Below are 18,439 nucleotides of genomic sequence, written 5' to 3' on the forward strand. Positions count from 1 at the left end.
CCTGTGGATTGTGGTTGTAAAAGAATGGTTTGCGTGTTTTGAGGCCTTCGTCTATGAGACTTCTACGTATATTTTTCTCTCTAAGTCTAGCACAGGTCACGGTAGCCTACTGGTAGGGCGTTCTCTTTGTGATCGAGAGGTCCAGATTCGATTCTCGTTCGCTGCTTCTCGTCAGACCTAAAAAATTGTATATTATATGTGAATATACAAGTAATAAAACCATTCAATATAAAAGTATACAAGTATAAATTAGAAAACATAAAATATAACAATTTGAAATCCATAGTAAAATACTTTCATTAACTATAATGAAAACTTTGATTTATTATAGTAAAAACTTTGATACTAAAATAAACTATAGTTCACTATAGAATATTTTTGTTAGGGTTGACAGGATAAAGAATCCTCACTGCTTAATGGCCTTGAGTGCCGAGTATATGTCTAAATTTGAGTGAAGATGAGTGAAAATTCTCGAATGGGACGTTAAACAACACACAATCAATCAATCTAATTCTGGCATTGTAGCGTCCAGGAATGTTGTAAGTTTCGCTTGCTGTTTAAAACCTGTTCCGTCAGTGGATTAAACGTCCGTTACCCCCTGAAGACTTCTGCTTCTTGGACGGTCTTTAATGTTTCCTGCTTACATGAGTCTTCTTTGCACTAGGAAAAAGAAACGCATAGATCTGACTGACAATTATGCCTAATCATGGTTAAAATTGTTTTCAATTTATTTAGGCTTTGGATAAAGTCCAGAAATGGATACGCGATAGAAAATCATTCAACATGACTTTGGCGTTTTTTTCTCTGAGCTTTGGGTTGAAAGTCATGCAACTGGAATTTTGGATGTTGAACCATTTTGCAATCTCCAGGTGTTTTTTTTTATTTGAAAATGAACGATGAGAATTTGAACACATTTTGACCCTAAAAGATACCACGCCTTAGTGAAATCTTAAGAGGTCGGGTTTTTGCCTTACTGATGCAAAGACACTACTGTATACAGGGAAATTTTCGCCCCCGTTTTATTTTCGCCCCTTTCGCCCTACTCTCAGTTGGGCGAATTTAAAACGGGGCGAATTCAAAGAACACAGCATAATTTCTTAAACAGAACTGTGCATCGGCGAATTTAAAACGGTGCAAAATTGTTTGCAAATGTGAAAGGAGGAAAATAACAAGGGGCGAAAATAACCCGGTATACAGTATCAATGGAGTTTTTGAGCAATCTAATGTGCTCAATCTGTTGTATACTAGTAACGGCTGGACGCACAGTTAGCAGGAAACGTTATAGACCGCCCAAGAGCAGGTTCCAAACTGCAAGTGGAACTGCTATTAACATTCCTGGACGCTGCAATGAAAACTGTAACACGTTTTCTGATAGAGACAGGCCTTAAAGCACACAAACGATTCTTTTACAACCACATTCCATGTGAAAAGAACACATGTAACTAGGGTGTGCCGATATTTCCAAGAACGTACGGACAGAGAATGGCTACAGTTTAGTCCCGAATTGCCTCCAGTTTAACAATTATAAGACAAAATGAATCGACGAATTTGACTACCATATCTGATTTCAAACACCACCAATGAGCTGAGACAAGCACTTATGGAGGAGTGAAATCTCATCCCTATTCGAAGAATCATCTATCTGATCAATCTTATGCTCAAAATGATACCAGCGGCTGTAAATGTTGAAGGAGAACACACGATATTTACGTTTAAAATTTATTTTAAATTATTTCTGGAAAGTGAAAATCGTAAAATATTGTATATTTACTTCCACTAAATATTTTCTCCTTTAATTTACTATTGATAAAATACCCCATTGCATCTGTATCAATCCATTAACATTAAAAGAGTTAGAACTGGTTTTACACCATCTGTTTAGTTTAAAATATATTTATTCATTACAAATGAAATGGATTGAACAGCAGGCATAATGCCTATAATCGTTCTCTCCATAGGTCAAGGTACATTGTAGCGACCTTTGACCATCTGTTTGAAAGATTTCTTAAGAAATGGGCTCTTCCATTATTTTTTGTTTGTTTGTTTTTAACGTCCCTCTCGAGAATTTTTCACACATATGGAGAAGCCACCACTTGCCGGTGGAGGGCTACAAATTTTGACCTATACTCGGCACTTAGGGCCATTGAGCAGTGAGGGACTTACTGCGACACGGGACCTCGGTTGATACGGTCTCATCCGAAGGAACAGTCTCCACGTCCCAGAGTGGGATTCGAACCCGCGATGTAAGGATCGGCTCCTTACTCTGCGACTCTAGAGCAAACGCTCTAACCACTGCGCCCCGCGGGCTTCATTATTGTAAGGAATAGACAAAATTTGCAGTAATCTAAGCACTTCGATCCACTTTCTACAAATGATTGATACATACAGATATAAATACAGGCGATAAAATATCTTTCTTTGTTATGCCCCCTTCGAAGAAGGGAGGGCATATTGCTTTGCTGCTGTCTGTTGGTCGGTCTGTCTGTCGGTCCACCAACAGTTTCCGTTCATTTTCTTTGCAGAGGTTGGACATACTGACATGAAATTTAGTATAGATTTATCATAGGAATATTTAGGTTAGGTTCTGTTTTTGGATCGATAGATCAATTTTTGACAGAGTTGGGAGGGCATATTGCTTTGCTGCTGTCTGTCGGTCGGTCTGTTTGTCGGTTCACAATAGTTTCCGTTCATTTTCTTCGCAGAGGTTGCACATACTGAAATGAAATTTGGTATTAAATATTTATTTTAAGAATATCTAGGTCAAGTTCTGTTTTGGGTACGATAGAGCAAACTCTACAATGTATGTCCGGGGGGGGGGGGGGGGATAAGTGTTTCACAAACATCTCTTGTTAATACAGGGATAACGGTTGCAAACATTGCAGAAGAACGTGCTTATACGTGTTAATTTAAAATTATCTTAGAAAAAGATTTTTTTTTCTCGCCATAATCTTAATTTTGAAGATTTGTAAACTTAACTGGAATTTTTTTATGTCATAAACTATTTTTTTGCATTTTCCTTTATAATTCAATGAGTAAAGACCTTAATTTTTGTTATTTTTATGATGTATTTCTGAAAATAGCGTCTGGACTGACTTTTTTCTTCCTATCTTTGATTCTGTTTTGAAAAAAAGCAATTTTTAAATTATGAAATTATAGTAATATGTAGACACTCTACAATCAGTATTTTTTTTTAAATTAGTAAACTTGTATAGATCCGGCATTCGTATATTCATACACTTATTTAATCGGGATTTGTTTTAGAATCTTTCAAATTGTGTACGCCAAATTCAGGATCAACGCCAAAATATAGATTGTGAAGAATATATAAATACTCGATTTCTGTAATTCGTGACTAAGGACGTAGATATACGGTTAAGTTTCAAAAGTCACAAAAATAAGTATATAGGCAGAATAACAATCATTTTCTTTTTTGCTGAAAGTAACAAAAAATCCTTTCGGATATTTTGTAAAATTCAAGGGAAGGTGGAATTCACAATTTAAAAAAAAATTGAAAGTTTTTATATATAACAAATATATTTGCATTTCCAAATATTTTTCCTTAAGATTTTTTGCAAATTAGAAAACGTTCATGTTCTCATGAACTACCGTGGGATGAGTAAGAACATTTCCATTGTGATGTGATTGAAGTCAAAAAATAGTGTAAACTTTTTTCAAAAATCATCGTTGAATGACAAAAATATGTAGTAAGTCATCAGAAAAATAATGTAAATATAAGATATGAATTTAATTTTTGAGAATTCATGAGGTACATGAACTGCAACGCTTCATGCCTGCATATTTACCATTAAGCGCTAACGCGCTTCATGAAATATTCAGGCGTGAAGCGTCGTTGTCCATGTCCTCATGAATTCTCAAAAATTTAATTCACCTCTTAATAGTTTTGCGGTTTGAAAATACAATAACATTTATGTTCAAAGATCAGTTTTTTTTTTCTGATATTTGAATATTTTATATGATAACATCCCCTGTTATCTGAAAATACCGTTCTTAAAGATAGATGATACTTAAGAACAAAATTGATAAAACATTATTCAGAGAAAATTTTATTCTCACCTTAATAAAATTGGCTTCTTGTGCATCTATCTCAATATAAAAGAAAAAAGAAATGTTTAAGTTAAAAGGGGAAAAAACAAAGTCTTTAGGCCTACAGGTATTCGTGTTATTGTATATTCACGAATTATAATTAGCGCACAAAAATAATCTAAATGATTTGATAAGAAAGGTGAAAGAACTTTTTTACTCTACATAATTATAATTGTAATGGAACCCAAACACATACTCTTGATAATTCTGACATCTATCTAATTATATACTGTAGATTAGTTCCACTTGGATCTTCAAATAAATGCCACCGTCACTGGAAAATTATTTTAATTAGTAAAACGTCGATAATACTAAATGAGTAATTACAGTTGACTTGTCCCTTAAACCTATTGTATCGCGTATCATAGACACTTCATCCTCAAAATTTGATGAAGTGGAATGGCTAGGTTTTGACAGTTCTCACTATTTCCCGTGATGAAGAAAAATATTAATAAAGAGAATACGATATTTGATTATATTAATGACGATCATTACTCGTTATAGGTGCAATGTGGCACCTACACACGCATGAAAAACAGATTTTGAAAGCTTACAAGGACTCATAGTATACAATAGATGTAAATAAGGCTTAATATTTTTCAGATGTTGTGTACCTGTTTCAAGAAGATGAGTATTTTTTGAAAAAAAAAAATTTCCAAGTCAAATATGGAGATAACGAATAGTAATCAAATTCAAAAGTCCATTGAAATAATGTAAATGGGAAGCAGAGCAAGCACGGACCTCTAAAACATCAGAGATAGAATCAGGTCAAATGGAGGAGTAAACTGACTTCTATATGTAAATATGTGTTTTAAAAATACATGTTTATATTTTTTTGGCCTTTTAAAATAGTTATACAGACTTTTTAAAGTTTAAAATCATATCATAATAAGATGAACATCTATTAATATACATTTATTGACTGGGTTCGAGGGCAACATGCGTTTTTGTCGGATCCAAGAACCAAACTGTATGCCTGAGGGCATTAGGCTGAAGGCAAACAGTTTGGTTCGAGGGGTCGATAAAACACATTTTGCCCGAGAACACAGTCAATAAATGTTTGTTATACTTTTATTAATTTGTTTATTGGTTTTTGACATTGCAGTAAAGCTCGGTCAAATCTGTCACTGTCGAACACCAACAAATGCATATAAGATTTAGCTGATTCTGCCTACAGTGTGACGTAAGCGGTCCAATATCTCATCGACAGGTCCAATATGTCACTCTGCGGTCAAACATTCGATATTTTATGACCACTTAATAAAGCAATGGAAATGTTAGACTTTTTTAGTATAGATTAATATAGGAACCAATTTTTAAAGGCATATCAAAAGGTGAATTCCAATACAATATTTGCCTGGATCTCATACCCGGTACTTCATGTTGTTGTTTTGGTATAAAAGTCCAGATAAAATTATCCTTAATTACTAGCAATTCGCGTGATGCGTTGACTGGTTCTTTGCCTTTAATTTTGGCAAAGGTGCTGTGTTTGAACAAGGTAAAATGTCCTTAATATTATACTGGATTGATTGATTGATTGTATGTTGTTTTACGTCCCGTTCGAGAATGTTTCACTCATATAGAGAAGTCACTATATACCGGTGAAGGGCTTCAAATTTAGACCTTTACTCGGCATTCAGGGCCATTGAGCAGTGAGAGATTTTTATCGTGCAAACGCCTCCAGTGACACGAGGCCTTGGTTTTTAAGGTCTCACCCGAAGGACCCGCAACTTTCACTTCAAAGTGCCGAGCGTTTGGCGAAGGAACAGTTGTTACCTAAAGAAATGGGCAATGCAATATATTATCTGAATCAATTTACTCTGATATCTTACCATCATTGTCCGTTTATATGGAAGTTCTTTTTATTTCTCTTATCATTTTCTGTCTTTTTCTTTTACTCATTTTGTACTACGATATTTCAAACTACACTTTTCTTCTTTCTTTTTATCGTTATTTTTCATATTTTGTCTGTTTTTCTTATCTTTGTTTTCACTTCGAGTCGTCAGTTTGTAGCACAAAGCCTACTTTTATTCATTCTCAAAACAATCCAGTGGTCATTTCTTTTGATTTTGTACATGTAATTAATCATAGCATTGCCATTAATTTAACCCTTTGTTTGTTGTGCCAATATCAGTGGTAAATTCTTATACTTGGCGTATTTGTTTTGAAATTTCAATTTTTTCCATGCCATCTTTATGCATTTTCTTTTATTCACAAACATTGAGTCTAAGACAATTGAAATAACGCTAATAAAGAAAATACCTTACTTTTATTCAAAAATAGATATTTGAAGGATTCCAGATTATTTATATTCTGTTTTCTGTAGTTGTTTCAAATATCAGTTATTTTTGCAGCTTTTAAGTGTTATACTTTATGCAAATTTCAAGTTTAAAAAAATTCTCAAAAAATATGTCGAGGAGTAATGCATAACACTAGCATGTTGGTAAGCAATTCTTTATGAATATATAATTATTTGAAACCTGATTTTTAACTATATTCCAACGATAATATATTTCTGTAATCTACCATTTGCTCAATTTTATAAAATGTTTTGATTCCAGAGTCAACAATTTAAACGCATTTTAATTGGGCTAGTTTTCCTTTTTATGAATTTATCATAACATTTGAGGCTTTATATCTTGCAAATTAAAATCAAAGAAAATATGTAAAATATATATATAATGATATGTCAAGTATTTAAAATTTTTGAAATGTTACGGTTCTATCACCTTAAATGTGAATTTCATTGAGTAAAGTCTTTTTTTTTCACTAAATACCCCAGTAACTTTTTTGCTCCTCAATTTCTTTCGTTAATCACTTCCATTATAATATTTTGCAAATTGTAGGGTACATTGTAAAATGACACATACTTTTCAATTAGTCCACAACCTTGATTAAACAATCATCTATATATATTGAAAATACTATGTATTAAAATTGCCCATCGTATATTATTGTTACAGGTTCTATTTCTGTTTCCTCTCTTTTCAACCGCCAAAAATGCTAAGTAATTAAATGGTTATCTTTCATTGTAAAAAGAACATAGAATTTGTTGGAATTCTTGTGACAGAAATTCACCATAAGTATTCATTATTTTTCCCGATTTTTTCCGCATTTTATTTTATATTCTTCCTTACTAAATGGTGATTTCCTCCTTGATTCTCTCCCTTTTCGCTACTTTTTATCACCTCGCTTTCAAGTTTGAAGGATCATTTTTTGGTCACGTTTGTTTCTGCCTTTCCTCCAAATATCGAATAATGATTTTACTGACTTCGGAAAGACATGAGCTTCTCTTGCTTTCATCAAGGAAGGTTTAATTAATTAGGTATTTATAAATATGCAAGTGTGCTGGAATTCCTTTCTTTACAACATGGAAGGAAATCCTGAAAAATAAGTGAGGTATCACTAAAAATGTACCTTCTTTAAAGTAGTAAAACATAATTCAGAAAGCCTTTTTTCAATTCCATATCTAAATTTTCTTGAGTAACATTTTCCCTCTTTCGTTCCTTTGCTTTTTTTCTTAGAAATTCAATGCACACTGAAAAAAAATATCAATGTCTTTTTCCTCCATCGTACTTTGTCTAGGTCAAGTTCTGTTTGAAAGTTTACGTAAATGGTGTCCTAGTCACAGTAATTTACTGTGTAAAAATATAATGTTCAATTCTCTGATTTTGATCATTCATGTCTCATCCAATACTTAATATATTATATGCTTTTTGAATTGCCTCTTTAAAAAAGAAAGAAGGACTATCAGAACTGCTAGCTTTGTCTTCTTTCAGCTTGAACATCTCCTTGTTAAACAAGTTGCAAAGAGAACACATCACCATGTATCAGATATCAGAGACTTAGTTTTACCTTTTGAATCACTAAGTACTATTTTCACTTCAATAAGAATCAGACAGACACTTCAGTGTAATTCTTATTACTCCTGTTTATCTTGTGTTTGCTTAAATCTTGAATATAAGAATGAAAAAAGTCTCAATTCATCACTCAAATTTCTAATCTCATTTCCATTTCTTCATTAAATACTTTTAAAAAATGAATACTCATTATATATATATATATATATATATATATATATATATATATATATATATATATATATATATATATATATATATATATATATATATATATATATATATATAATATTCATTCACATAAGATAGTGCAATCTCGAAGTACTGTAATATTACGAATTTCTTCTGGGACCCATCTTGCATAAAATCCTTTTTTGTAATTTATATATATTTAACACATTTTTTTTAATATTAAGGATGACTTATTGAATTCGAATAGTACGTTCTAAAAATATTGTGAGATTTTTTAATTGATAAAGATTTAATATTTAGAAAAACGGGCCAAAGTTATCAACTATATCTCCTAAAAGTGGAGTGTACTTGACTTGTAAATAATTTTGATGTAAAATTTGGTACATGTATTATATATATAAGTCAGAGTTTGAGTCCGTGCGGATTTTCCAGGAGAGATGAAAATATTTTCTTATTTTTTATAGATTGTTATTCTTCATAAAAGTTATTCTGAGCAATTATCTTCGTGGCTTTTTATCTGGTTTAATATTTTCTTTTAAATCAAGACAAGAGGTATTTGATTTAATGATTCACAAATGATAGTTTTGAAGTATCTTTAGTCTTCCTGCAATTTATGACTTTTTGAACGGTAGTTTTCCGAAATCTTATCCGCTGTGCATGTGTTACTCAGGTGGTTGGAGGAACTTTGTAATTATCGATAATGGTGTTCTGTGTGATTCTTCAGATATCGTCGGAGATTTGATTCTGTAAGCAATTCTATATATTATATTTCTGGAAGAGAGCTCTCTCAGATTGTTTTATGTTTATGAGCTTGATACATTTGGTATATACAGATACCTTTTCCACTTCTCAATGTAAAAAAGAAACGGTGTGTTAATGGACAGGTATTAACTTACTTTATTTTTACTAAAAAGAACACCACCAACAAAAAATATATATATTACAATTAAATAGTAATATTCCCAGGTAAACGTATGTTCTGTTAATGTGATGATTCCTCTTTACATGCATTACAACCTCATTGGTGGGAAAATCTACCAATAAATAAGAATTCCTGTCCTTTTTCAATTGCAAAGTGGCTTTATATATATATATATATATATATATATATATATATATATATATATATATATATATATATATATATATATATATATATATATATATATATATATATATATATATAGTGTCCTTTTCAGATTATTGAGGAACCACATGCTGTCGATCTAAAATAAATGCCAAAGCATCTCAGAATACCCTTTAAAGAAAACATTATTGCTTTGCCAATTTCCACAGTGATTAGAATGAGAGGTGAACGACGGATGCCGAGATATTCAGCAAACCTATTAACTTCCAACAATATCCCATACTCTACACGCTCTTGTCATTAATTTGCTCAAATCAATATAAAAGCTCCCTTAATAGAGTATAATTAGCGGTAACGGTCCAAACTGCTGTCCGGAAAAAAGCGTCTTATTCCCGAGCTTTTAAGGCTACTAATTCTTTTATCTAACGCTGATGAGTGATTCTGATGAGTTTAAGTGTAATTGAAGAACCAGAGTTGGGCAATCATTTCGGAAGTATCATTTTGGTTTCATAACTTATCACTTAATTCTTTAAGTTTAATATTTAGCATTCCGTTTTTTTTTAAATATCATTATATATTTAACTGCACTGGAAGCTTCTTAAACATTAATTTATATTTTGATATACGATGGGATGTGAAAAACAAATTTTTGAACCTTGTCGAGATTAAGAATAAATACATGACAGGATGCATAAAGGTATACAATGTATGCAGTGCCTTTTTCTATTATAAAATATCTAGGGATGTAACAAATTTATGAAACATCTATTGTTTAACCTGTATTTTTCCTTTTGTTTTTCTGTAAAATGTGCTATAAGTCTGTAACCCAAACCCTTAATGATAATAAATAAATCTAATACAAAGCGTTAAGTTTTATTAGAAGAAAGATTACTGTAGTATGAAATATCATATAAGAAATCAATATATGTACAGGATGAAATTACTTATAAATATAATTTTTCTCCAGTCTTCTTAAATAGTTTTTTAACTTCAGTCTTCTTAAATAGTTTTTTAACTTCAGTCTTCTCAAAAAACTTTTTTTTCGCAGATATGAATAAGAAGTTTATAAACTTTATTTTTTACTCTTATTGAAATAGTAAATTACAAATTAACAATAAAAAAATGTCGACATACTTCGATTTAAAACAACATCAACTGGAGACAGGTTCATTTTGAAAATGTTCATAAGAATAATATAAAAATATCAACATATAATGATAACTTTCATTAAAATCAAGATTTCTACGTGATAATGAGAAGCTAAAATGACCTTAAACTGACTTAGTATTCTATATTAAGGATGACACCAACATGTATGATATGCTCCGATTACAGAACATATCGGGGATGAATTGAGGCTTCACTATATAGAAATAGCTGCACTTTCTAAATCAAAAAGCTGGGGTTTACCTGTTTTTAGCATTCGTCCGGTACTCTTTATTTTCGGGATAGCTCCTACTACATTTTTAAAGCGTTGTAGTGACCATGCTTGGTAGCTGCCAATAAATTCTGGAAATTTTTAGACTCATGAAAAGATGTGTTTTTTTTTTTAAATTTCAAACGTTAATACCTGTAACTTGGGGTTAAATATTTTCATTGTGTCGCTGTAGGTAATCGTAAGGACGTTGAAAATGTTTCGATGTACAAAAGAACTATTCTGTTAAAAGATCTTCAAAGACTCAATATCTCACAGTTAACTCTCTTTGTTTTGAGATACCTATCAATCATGGTGGCAATTTCAATTTCCACCGTCACGGTAGCTCAGTCGGTATAGCGCTCGCTCTGTGATCGGAAGGTCGTGTTTTCGAATCATGGCCGTGACTGATCTAAATCGCTGAAAAAAAAAGGTAGCAACTGTTCCTCCGCCAAGCACTCGGCACTTTGAAGTGAAAGTTGCGGGTCCTTCGGATGAGACCTAAAAAACCGATGCCCTTTGTCACGGTAGGCGTTGAGACGTTAAAGAACCCTCACTGCTCAATGGCCCTGAGTGCCAAGTAAAGGTTTAAATTTGAAGCCCTTCACCGGTATATGGTAACGTCTCTATATGAGTGAAAATTTTTCGAATGGGACGTAAAACAACATACAACCAATCAATCATTAATTTCCACAAATTTTGCCAAGTGCAATTCATGTCATATCTGGCAATTATCAGCTAGTTTTTGCTGCACCTGAGAGGGGCGATGATATGTCAGTGAGAATGTTATTTATTAGAATAAATAACGTTAAATATCAATATATAAAATTATCTGGTTGTGAGGTAATGGAAAAGAAAATTGCTTAATATGACTTGCTTCGATGAGTAACTATGGATCTTAAAAAAACTGAAGTTGCTATCTTGATAAATAGATTAAATAAATGACATTTTCATATTCATATTAATGTTATTTATTTCTTGATATTTCTTAATATTAATGTTAATTATTTCTTTTGTAACACGCCTTGGCAACATTAAATGGAAAACACTCATCCCACTAAGCATACATGTACATGTACATGTGACCTTAAATTCTAGAGAGGCAAAATAACAAATCAAGAAGAGATAGATGGAATATGAATATAACGAACAGTAAACAAGCTCAAAAGTCCATTAAAACAATACAAATTTGGAGCAGAGCAAACACGGACCTATAAAAACATCAGAAATGGGATCAGGTGTCATGGAGGAGTAAGCATCCCCTGTCGACCGGTCACACCTATCGTGAGCCCCTGTCATGATCAGGTAAACGGAAAAATCCGTATACACTTCAGTGAGAAAATAATGGTGTAACAATTTGTATGAAAAACGTCAGACAACATTCAAATTAAAGATAAATTGTATTTGTTAACAAGACCATTATATCGACCATCGAATTTGCAAAATGTTGACTTTAAACGAGACTGTTATTATCCTTGTTTCATCAACTTATTTGTCAATAGCTTGAAACAATTCAGAAATTGTTCGTACGTAGAGCATTCCCTTGAGTATCGAATAAACTGTGAGACATCAACTTCATATATGCAGGTGATAATGGTATATTGCAACATAAATATAGGAAGTTAACGATAGAAAAGTTGAATCCATCACGTTTATCATACCATTAACGTCTTTTTCTAGTAATATACCCAAATATGAAACAGGTGCGTCAGACTCAGTGGTTCAGTGGTATTTTTTATTTTGAGTTCAAATGGAGATGTTGAGTTGAAGGCCACGGCCTTTTTTTCCTGTAGACATTTTTGAATAAATTTGGCTTTATATGAATACAAAAGTAGGTTTGTTAATAACGGTTGCGATCAGTACCCAAATGACTCTCAAAAAACTATAAACAATACAAATCTGTGGATAGGGCATAAAACACGAACTCCTGGAAATTCCAGAGGTTTGAATCAGGTGTCTAGGATAAGTAAGCATTCCCTGATGACCAGTATTTAATTTAGCATTAAAACAAAGGCCTAACAATTTTAATGAAGCATTTGTCAAAATACGACCCAATGATAGGTAATATTTACTAACAAAGTCATTATAATGATCATAAGAGTTACGAAATGCTGACTTTAAACGAGGTTGTTGAAATCCCTGCAACACCAACTTATCTGTCAGTTGCCTTAAAAATCGATCGTAATCAGAGCAAGCTCTTGAGTATCGAGTAAGGGAGATAAAAATAACCATACGCTAGTGATAGTTGGATATCACTACTACATAAATAAGGAAAGTATATATGGAAAAATTGAAGTCATCTTGTTTGTCATACAGCTTAGTCGTAGTTGGTCGTAATCGTCTATAGTCACTTAACTTCATTTATTTCGAGTTTATTTTGATTTCAGTGGGAGATATTGAGAAGACGTGTGAATGAAAGTAACTACATGTATTGTTATTTGATTAATAAATCTAAAGTTAGAGTTTTCTTCCCGTGCAGTTTTTTCCAAGTAATTTCCGCTACTTCGGAATGAGATAAATATTATCAATGAAGAATGTCAATATCTTTTTAATATCAATCTCAGATACTTGTGTATAGAATCAAGTTTTTAACAAAATAATTTTGTAGATACTAGTAACCAATCACAAGATACGAAAATGTTCGAGTTTTATTTTTATTGAAGAAGCATTTTGATGTTACAGACTTTTAATTTTCAAATAGTTCTTTGGATTTTTTTTGAGAATCCCATTTACATCAGTTTTTGAATACGTTGTAGCACAGTCCGTCTGAAGTCTCTCCTTCACAGCAGATAATATTTTTATGTTGAGTAAAGAGAGGGGCATGGTAGATCATTTGCTGAAATCTGTAATATATCTTTGATTTGTAAGAATTTTTATGCATGAATAATTATTGATTGTTGATTTATTTAGCAATTATTTAGTAAAAATTTAAGTATCAAATACATACAGAAGATACTCTAAATCTAAACTGAGAACAGACTTTGAGAGGTTCGTTCCTGAACTTTTGAGCAGATTTTTGTCTTGACCTCTATTTAAATAATTCTGCATAATGTTTTAGTTCTTACAATAATTTTGGATTATACAATTCTAAAACCCTATGATCAAATTTCATACCAAAAGCATTAAGTGGGAAATATATTTCGTGGCGGAAAGTTTTTTTTTTTTAGAAGAAGAAATTGACCAATTTTTATCTTTCAAAGTATTTACAGTATTGTTAAGTTTGGATTCCCATGTTTACATGCAGCCTGCACATAGATTTATTTTATGCTGGTCCTAAATTAAATATTAAATAAACTGTCATGAATTATATCATTATATTTGACAAATATAGCAAATATAATGTGAAAACAGCCCAATTTAAGCTTAAATATATCACTATTTTAGTAATAAATAAAAATTAACATCACAGACCCCTACTTTTAATTTTCTTTACTGAATATATAAAATAATTTTAACCATAACCTTAAATTAAGAAAAATTTCATTACTCACAAATGGTTTTATTGCTTGTTAAATTTTTCATGCCAAGAAAATTGTACTTTTTGAGCGCAGAAAGGTCAAATAACTGATTATGCGAAGTACATGTAATTAGAATCTTTCAGATTGTCACAAATTTTAATGTGACTATTCAAGATGAAAAAAGACTATGTTTGTTCCCATGATTCATTTGGATAAAAATTATTACAGGAAAAACTAAAATTGATTTTTGTGTTAGACATAATTACAGTGCAAAAAGGTCATATTAAATACTCCAGAGGCGCATTGACCCCCATTTTTTGTTTTGATTTTTAATTTACCTATTTGTGTAGATTCTTAAGAAATGAATTTAATTTTTGAAGATTCATGAGGACATGAACTATGACGTTTCACGCCGGCATATTTCATGAAGCGCGTTAGCGCTTCATGATAAATATGCCGGCGTGAAGCGTTGTAGTTCATGTACCTCATGAATTTTCAAAAATTAAATTCATTTCTTATATTTACATTATTTTTCTGCTGAGTTGCCACAAATTATGCCATTCAACTGTCGTTTTCTAAGCAAAACAGTTTGCACTATAGTTTTGACGTCAAGTTCGGTATTATGACGTACATGTAACAATGGAGATATTCATGCTCATCTCATGGTAGTTCATGAGAAAATGAACAAGCTTCTAATTTGCAAAGAATCTTAAAAAAAAATACTTGAAAATGTAAATATTAAAAAATATACACATATTGTGACGTCACTTTGTAATTTTTATAACGTAACAACTCCGACAATGACATCCAAATCTCGAATGTCTAGCATACTGACCATAAAAATGACGTAACAAGAGACACAATTTCAGTGAAGTAAAGTTTTAAAGTCAACTTTTGCTCATTACTCGGATGCACACTAACGGACACAACTACCAGTTAGAAGAATGTTTACATAGACTACAGTCTATCATATGTAGTAATATTCAGGAGCTCCTATAGTTCTGACTGAGGTGGTTTAAGAGTGTGTCATACATACCATGTCATTATCAAATCTCGCGCAAAATATTGGGTAAAAAAGACGCTGCTGTGAGAAAATCACGAAGTTGACAATCACAGGAGAATAGTGGACGGTGTTACAAAATTTGCTGGTATAAATTCGTCAAGGTTTTAACCAAATTTTAAGGAACGATTAAAGCTCAAGAGAAGTTAAGTTAAAAGTTTCACATTTTTCTCATAAAAACCAAAATGGCACCGATGCAGTTCTAACCCCACCGTAACTCGATATATTCGAAATTTTAAATCATGGAAAATAAATGAGATTGTAAGTGGCAATGAAACTCAGATTTATTTTTGAGTCGAAAGTCAAAAGCAATAGTGAGTTTTTGATCGCCAGAGTTGAAATAATATGGAAAAAATACGCACAGAAACAAGTCCGGGGAAAGACTTTTGTACGTTTTATTCGTAAGAGTCCTGGTACTCAAGATATATTTGTGGAAAACTGCATTGATACACTTAATTTATATAGAATATCTTTTATTTAGTATAGTGGAGAGGTATATAATAGACCGAAAATCTAGCTATATCATGTAAATAAAAATCTTTTGTGAATGCTTTTGATAGCATAACTGGACTTAAACCAAGCTTATTAACCAAGCAAAAGAAAAAAAATTGTATTGCTGATTTACAGTACCATTGTTACAGTCTTACTCTACCTCCAAAGGAGATGGGTGAACAAGTCGTGCAGAAAGCCTATAACTTCAGATATATAAAATCATATTCAATCTGTGAATTTAGCATTTAGAGTAAAGTTTTCATTATTGAAATTGATGAATTTATGATGAATTTATGATTTGCAAAAATAATGCGGGGTATTCTTGGGGTAATAAAAATCCGGAGTATCGTTTTCATTCGAGACTAACAGGCTAACCACTACCCTACGCAGCTCCTGATGAATAGTGGCATTTAAATCATGTTTGTAATATGACCCTTGACTAAATGGACTTCAATTATTTCTCGGAAAGATGCAAATGTTGTGTCTTAAAAGTGTTAAGGTATAGTGAGTCTTTGCTCCATGTTTTTGTTAACCAGAAAATGTATATTTGTACGCAAACTTTGAGGAAAATTTTTCAAAAAAATGGAGCAAAAACCCACTCATATCGAAAATTTATGCTATAGTATGAGAAAATGATCCTTTTTGTCCTCTTGAGTGTGTGTATGCAATTTCATAAGCAAATGATTTCAATCTTTGTGAGATTTTTGCAAATTGTGGAGATCTAACAGAAAGTATACCTTAATATTAGATGAAATATCAAAGAAAATTGTGTTATAATTGAGATTTAATTTTTCACCTTCATGTTTGTCGCACTATAGGCGTTTCGCTTGCCTTGTTCGCCCATCTTCTTTCTTCGAAATATCTTTTCAAAGAAGGCCTTTGACAGCACTGTTTTTATGTTCTCATGTAGACAAAAACGCGACTTTTCATTATGCTTAACATTCAAGATTCTGATGTCATTTTTGGAGTTATTAAGTCATAAATATAAGAAAGTGACGTAAATATAAGTGCAAATTTTCCTGCTCTTTTCAGTGATTCAAACATTAACTTCCGTTAAATGGTTAATATTTCAGCAGGCAGTTCTCACAACTTTTCAAATGCCCCTCGTACTATAATAGACATCGGAAGGGGACGCTAAAATAGTCCTGTAGATGGTCATTCTTTCCTTAAGTCTGTCTTGGCCTGGAATATAAGATATACCGTGTACTGAACAATAACTTTTGCGTTTGTGATGCTATATTGGATTTTGCTGATTTCAGTCCGACTCTAACATTATCCTAGAAGATTATTTTCATTTATCAGTTTCAAATTCTGAAACCGATAAATACTAAGTAGATGCATAAATGCACGTATAAATCATGACGAACAATGTCCAGATCGAAAACAGAGCAAACGCTGTAGCTGGGGTGAATATTCAACAGGGCCAATTTTCAACGTGTTGGTGTCACAGGTGATATATATATATATATATATATATATATATATATATATATATATATATATATATATATATATATATATATATATATAACTTCCATTTGGGAAATTAAAAAAGAAACAACGCCCTACCTCCTGAGCCCTCTCCCTTCTCTGCAGGCGGTAATTCCAACCAATTTTTAAACAAGTGTGTTGATTGCGTCAAACAATATACCTCTGACAACAAACTTTACTTAACTGTATCTATGTAAATTTCAAGTTCGTCATCATAAATAATTCTTTATTGATTATTTCCCCCCAAAAGATTCTGATTTCTATCATTATATTCTCTACATATAGCTGAGCGTATTTCAATTTAAACAGTTCCTTTGTAATCGTTAAATGCAATAATGAACCATTCCTCGTTCAGTCTTACAACATTTTTCCCATTCCATACTTTGACATGTTACATGTATCATGACTTTCATGGATTGTAATGCACTGCCAACAGAAGCGATAAGGAATTTAAGTTTTCCCTTTTTTAATTGTTTTGGAGTCTTTTTGAAAGAAATATTGAGCCCGGCAACTACAGTTTATAATGGCTTCATCATCACTTTGTTTGTTTGTATTTTGTTTAACGTCCCTCTCGAGAATTTTTCAATCATATGGAGACGCCACCACTTGCCGGTAGAGAGCTGCAAATTTTGTCCTATACTCGACACTTACGGCCATTGAGCAGTGAGGGATCTTTTTCGTGTCAGCACCTCCTGCGACACGGGACCTCGGTTTATACGATCTCATCCGAAGGACCGGTCTCCACGTCCTACAGTGGGATTCGAACCCGCGACGTAAGGATCAGCTCCTTACTTTCGCGACTCTAGAGCAGACACTCTAACCACTGCGCCACTCGGGCGACTCATCATCACTTTGAATTTTTGTACATTATACATACACGCTCATTTCAATAAAATAATCTATGCGCATTCATTTCAACAAAAGAAATGTTCTTTGTTGAATATTTTATCCAAAGTACTTCATTTAACAGACTGAATTAGTTTCCTGAATAAAAATAAGACAGGAATGTCAAAATGTAAGTCAATACAACAGGCGAAAATCGAACAAAATAAAAATTCACTAATGAAGGATGTTTTTAGAAATAAAGTTATATACCTTTCAATCTTTATTTTTAATTGTTTGGAATCTGATAATAAGTTTGCCGGTACGAGATAATATACATCATTAAAATATTTTCATGGCTTCTCTCAATTAAAAATCAAAATTTTAAATAATTCGGTACATGCTTTTAAGTAATTTAGAATAAAATTGTCTGTAATTTGAATGAATATATTGAGAGAT

Source organism: Saccostrea echinata, unplaced genomic scaffold (assembly GCF_033153115.1).
Source record: "Saccostrea echinata isolate AGI-Se365-2 ecotype Australia unplaced genomic scaffold, CSIRO_AGI_Sech_v1 ptg000008l, whole genome shotgun sequence".
NCBI classification, from domain to species: domain Eukaryota; kingdom Metazoa; phylum Mollusca; class Bivalvia; order Ostreida; family Ostreidae; genus Saccostrea; species Saccostrea echinata.